This window comes from Mus caroli, unplaced genomic scaffold, assembly GCF_978045245.1.
Source record: "Mus caroli unplaced genomic scaffold, Mus_caroli_1 scaffold_8, whole genome shotgun sequence".
In the NCBI taxonomy this organism is placed as follows: Eukaryota; Metazoa; Chordata; class Mammalia; order Rodentia; family Muridae; genus Mus; species Mus caroli.
Genome location: NW_028227263.1, coordinates 135,434,198 through 135,440,162, shown reverse-complemented (window position 1 = coordinate 135,440,162; position 5,965 = coordinate 135,434,198). Strand labels below are relative to the sequence as shown.

At 39.4% G+C, this 5,965-nt stretch overlaps 1 pseudogene; it reads left to right on the top strand.

Moving 5' to 3' along the window:
- Positions 1-2,250: 2,250 nt before the first annotated feature.
- On the top strand, positions 2,251-5,716 carry LOC147003640 (zinc finger and SCAN domain containing protein 4C-like; annotated as a pseudogene).
- Positions 5,717-5,965: the final 249 nt, after the last annotated feature.

The window sequence follows — 5,965 nt, the reverse complement described above, 5'->3', positions numbered from 1 at the left end:
GTGGGACCTCATGAAACTACAAAGCTTCTGCAAGGCTAAAGACACCATCAATAAGACAAAAAAACCACCAACAGATTGGGAAAGGATCTTCACCTATCCTAAATCAGATAAGGGACTAATATCCAATATATATAAAGAACTCAAGAAGGTGGACTCCAGAAAGTCAAATAACCCCATTAAAAAATGGGGCTCAGAACTGAACAAAGAATTCTCACCTGAGGAATACCGAATGGCAGAGAAGCACCTGAAAAAATGTTCAACATCCTTAATCATCAGGGAAATGCAAATCAAAACAACCCTGAGATTCCACCTCACACCAGTCAGAATGGCTAAGATCAAAAATTCAGGTGACAGCAGATGCTGGCGAGGATGTGGAGAAAGAGGAACACTCCTCCATTGTTGGTGGGATTGCAAGCTTGTACAACCACTCTGGAAATCAGTCTGGTGGTTCCTCAGAAAATTGGACATAGTACTACCGGAGGATCCAGCAATACCTCTCCTGGGCATATATCCAGAAGATGTCCCAACCGGTAAAAAGGACACATGCTCCACTATGTTCATAGCAGCCCTATTTATAATAGCCAGAAGCTGGAAAGAACCCAGATGTCCCTCAACAGAGGAATGGATACAGAAATTATGGTACATTTACACAATGGAGTACTACTCAGCTATTAAAAAGAATGAATTTATGAAATTCCTAGCCAAATGGATGGACCTGGAGGGCATCATCTTGAGTGAAGTAACACAATCACAAAAGAACTCACACAATATGTATTCATTGATAAGTGGATATTAGCCCAAAACTTTGGATACCCAAGATATAAGATACAATTTGATAAACGCATGAAACTCAAGAAGAATGAAGACCAAAGTGTGGACACTGTGCACCTTCTTAGAATTGGGAACAAAACACCCAGGGAAGGAGTTACAGAGACAAAGTTCGTAGCTGTGATGAAAGGATGGACCATTTAGAGACTGCGGTATCCAGGGATCCGTCCCATAATCAGCTTCTAAACGCTGACACCATTGCATACACTAGCAAGATCTTGCTGAAAGGACCCAAATATAGCTGTCTCTTGTGAGACGATGCCGGGGCCTAGCAAACACAGGAGTGGATGTTCACAGTCAGCTATTGGATGTATCACAGGGCTCCCAATGGAGAAGCTAGAGAAAGTACCCAAGGAGCTAAAGGGATCTGCAACCCTATTGTTGGAACAACATGATGTACTAACCAGAACCCTGGAGCTCTTGTCTCTAGCTGCATATGTATCGAAAGATGGCCTAGTTGGCCATCAATGGAAAGAGAGGCCCATTGGACTTGCAAACTTTATATGCCCCAATATAGGGGAATGCCAGGGCCAAAAGAATGGGAATGGGTGGGTAGGGAAGTGGGGGGCGCTATGGGGGACTCTTGGGATAGTATTGGAAATGTAATTGAGGAAAATATGTAATAAAAATATTAAAAAAAAAAAAAAACCACATACACAAAAAAAAAAAAAAAAAAAAGAATGGGAATGGGTGGGTAGGGAAGTGGGGGGCGCTATGGGGGACTTTTGGGATAGCATTGGAAATGTAATTGAGGAAAATATGTAATAAAAAATATTAAAAATTAAAAAAAAAAAAAAAAAAAAAAAGAAATAAAAAAAAAAAAAAAAAAAAAAAAAAAAAAAGGTTGATTTCTCTAAACTCTAAAGAAAACTCTGAGTTGGTAACCATCCAGGTATGTGTGTGGATATTTGTTTGCTTCTCTGTGAAATTAATATTCCTGGTTATTCATTTTAAATATTTTCTTATGAAAGTATTATTCTCTGGTACTTTAGTATGAGACAGAAGGGTGAAACTTAAAATTTGAGGAACAGCAAAATATCTCCCATCTTTTCCAAGGGGGGAACAGATGACATTGCTGTGTTCTTAAGATCTTATGTCAGATCTATTCACCCTAGTTACAGGACTCTCTGGTTATTGAGTCAATTTTTTTTCTACTTCTTTTCAGGTGTTTTGCCCATTTCCAATTCCATGCAAGCAGATTTAAAGGATTATAGTGAAACATTTACTGTCAGTAACCCATAAAACCATCTATGACACAAATCTCATTTTTTGTGTGTTTGTTTTGTTAACATTATTATTTGTTTCTTCCTTTTTAAAATTGACAGCTTTTAGAGTACATCCATCAACTGTTAGCATTTTCCTAAAGTCACAAAACAGATACTAAACTGCTATAGTTGAGTCTTTCCGACCATTGTCACCACAATGGCTTCACAGCAGGCACCAGGAAAAGACCTTCAGACCAACAATTTAGAGTTTACTCCAACTGATAGTTCTGGTGTGCAGTGGGCAGAAGACATCTCTAACTCACCAAGTGCTCAGCTAAACTTTTCCCCAAGTAACAATGGCTGCTGGGCAAATCAGGAGCTGCAAAGTCTCTGGAAGATGTTCAACTCATGGTTGCAGCCAGAAAAGCAGACTAAAAAGCAGATGATTTCTCAACTGGTCTTGGAGCAGTTTCTCCTCACTGGGTACTGCAAGGACAAGTTTGCTTTGACAGAGAAGTGGAAATCCAGTGGCAGAAACATGGAGAGATTCATGGAGAGTCTGACTGATGAGTGCTTGAAGCCTCCTGTCATGGTGAGTTCCTCGGGGACTTAGTTGGAAGGAAAGGCAGAATCATTTGGGTTTGGGGAAAAGTAGGGGGTTTTGTATTGTTTTGTATTGTTTTGTTTTGTTCTTTGATTGCTTTCTATGTTGTATTTTACAAATGAGATTATATTCTGTAACAAAAATATTTATACTGAAAAAAATAATTGCCTCAAATTACCATGAATATAGCAGAAAGGAGCCTATCAATTAGGTTTGATATGCACAACTAAGTCTAGTTTATTTACATATTAGTAGAGAGAAATTATTAGTAGAGAAAGTCCTGGGGAGGACTTTAAGGATGTAGAGGACATAACTTGTGTGTGAGACCCAACTTGTTCATGGAGATGCTTACTGAGTTTTTATGAGGACTATGTTAGATCCTGCCATGAACAGTTATAAACAAGGTTCACACTCCTAGCCTGTGATCCGTTGAAGTGTGTGGCAAAAAAATGGGATTTAATTGACTAAATGGATTCTCAAACTGGCTATTACATATCATTGATTCTCTGTCTAGAAAACTGAGGTGTCAGAATGATAAAATTCTGATATTGAAATATCATTGGTGCTGTATACAAAACAGCACCATACCCATAAGAATTTCTGTGATGCATAATGGTGCTCCAGTCCAAACATTCAAATTTGGATAGACCTAATGTAGATTTAATTATGTTTGATGTTTTCTCAAAGCCATGATTTGCAAAATTCCCAGTGATTTATAGAAATTGGGAAGCAGTTGAAAATATTCTACCATACCATACATACATTCCTACATACCAATTAAAAATGCTTCCTATTTAAGATATTTTGTTTGCATTTTTATTGGTTTAGTTGTATGGTTCATTTCCGGGTTGCTTGCTTGCTTGTATTTGTGATTTGCAACATGGTTTCTTTGTTTTTGTTTATTTGTTCGTTTGTTTGTTTGTTTTTTGTTTTTCGAGACAGGGTTTCTCTGTATAGCCCTGGCTGTCCTGGAACTCACATTGTAGACCAGGCTGTCCTCGAACTTAGAAATCTGCCTGTCTCTGCCTCCTAAGTACTGGGATTATTGGTGTGTGCCACCACCGCCCTGCTGCAGCATGGTATCTTTATGTAGTCCTCCTTGGCCTTGGAATCAGAGGAATTACCCTCCCTCTGCCTCTCACGTGTTAGGTTAAATGGTTTTTGGGTTTTGGGTTTTGTATTAGGTATTGTTTTTGTTTTGTTTTGTTTTTTTGACACAGGATTTCTCTGTGTAGCCCTGGCTGTCCTGGAATTCACTCTGTTGATAAATCTGGCCTAAAACTCAGAAATGCTCTTTGTTCAGCCTCCCAAATTCTGGGATTAAAGGCACGAGCCACCACTGCCCAGCTAAATTAAATCTGTTGACCACACCTTGCAAGTTAAGAATTATACTGCATATACTCTTTGAGTTTTATTTTAAGTTTAAAATTTCATACTAAGTACACTGCTCCCCTAATATCCAGTCATGTTCCTGAGAGCAGGCCTTGTACTTCTTGAGACACTACATTAAAAAAAAAAATCAGGTAAAGTTAAGACAATCTGAAAACATGGGCTAGCCAGTTTAAGGAAGGCTTATCCTCCTTCAATGTATTGACCAGTTAAAGAAGCTATGGTTGGCAGAGCTCACAGGAACACAACTTTGTGTGTCTCTAGGGACAATGACTCGACATTTGAAAACACATTATCTATAGTGACTTTAGAAGTCAGAATTTGAGAGTGCCAGGGAAGATCATTAGACTTAAGACCTAAACAAATGAGCTAATCAATATTCCAGTCTCCCTGTGTTAGCAGGTTGAGGTTAGGTGTCTGCAATCCACATGCTCATGCATAAGAAGAACATGCCTTTCTTTAAAGGTCCACGTGTCAATGCAAGGACAAGAAGCCCTCTTTTCTGAAAACATGCCATTAAAAGAAGTCATGAAGTTTTTGAAACAACAGCAATCTGCAACAAGGCCAACACCAGATAATGCACAGATGACAGTAGACACTACACAAGATAGATTCTTGGCCATAGGTTAGTAGTAACCTGGATAAAAGACTCATGTTTTGAGGGGGTCCATTTTGGGTACATTTTCATAGATTGTCTTCTTTCCAAAGGACAAGAAAACAGTGAAAATGAAGGCAACACCTCTTGTAATGCTACTGAAGTAAATGTTGGTGAAAGCTGTAGTGGAAATGAAATGGATTCCCTTCTTATTATCCAGAAAGAACAGTACCCTGAGCATGAAGAGGGGAATGTTTTCTTTCATTTCCCTCATGGTGCCAGAAGAGCAAGTCAAGGCAACTTCAGTCATCATGTAGACTTCCCGAGTGCTCCGACTACTACAGATGTCCCCATGGAGGAACAACCAATGGATTTATCGAGAAAAAACATCTCTGAGGACAAGAACAATTGCTATAACACTTCCAGGAATGCTGCTACTCAAGTATATGGGGGTGATATCATTCCCAGGAACAAGACAGACTCCCTTTCATTAACAAGAAAATATATCATCCTGAGCCTGAGATGGAAGATATTCCTTATGGAGTTCCTCAGGATTCTACAAGAGCAAGTCAAGGAACATCTACATGCCTACAAGAGTCACATGGGGAATGTTTCTCTGAAAAAGACCCTAGGGAGGTACCAGGGTTGCAGTCTAGGCAAGAGCAGCCTATCTCTGATCCTGTCCTTCTTGGTAAGAATCATGAGTCCAACTTACCATGTGAAAGTCATCAAAAGAGAGTCTGTAGAGATACCAAACTATTCAAGTGTGAAGAATGTTCTAGGATGTTCAAGCATGCCAGGAGCCTTTCATCCCACCAGAGAACTCACCTGAATAAGAGTGAATTGCTTTGCGTCACCTGTCAGAAAATGTTCAAACGAGTCTCTGACCGCCGAACCCATGAGATCATACACATGCCAGAAAAGCCTTTCAAGTGCAGCACATGTGAAAAGTCCTTCAGCCACAAGACCAACCTGAAGTCTCATGAGATGATTCACACAGGAGAAATGCCTTATGCCTGTTCCCTATGTAGCCGTCGCTTTCGCCAATCATCCACTTACCACCGTCACCTGAGGAATTACCACAGATCTGACTGAACTATCTAACATCCTCTGAAGTGACTGGTAGGGCTTCAGCCTCAGTATGTCATCTTCAAACCGAGAAGAATGTTGCTACTAAATTGCACTTACCCAATGATAATATAACATGCTTGTGGATTGCCACTTTTATGTTTTGTTTTTTATTTTGTGTGTGTGTGTGTATGTATGTGTGTGTAATTTTTTTGTCTGTACTTCCATAGTTCCACAGCATATCTTATTAGAATTCTTTGCTGTTAATTCTTGAGT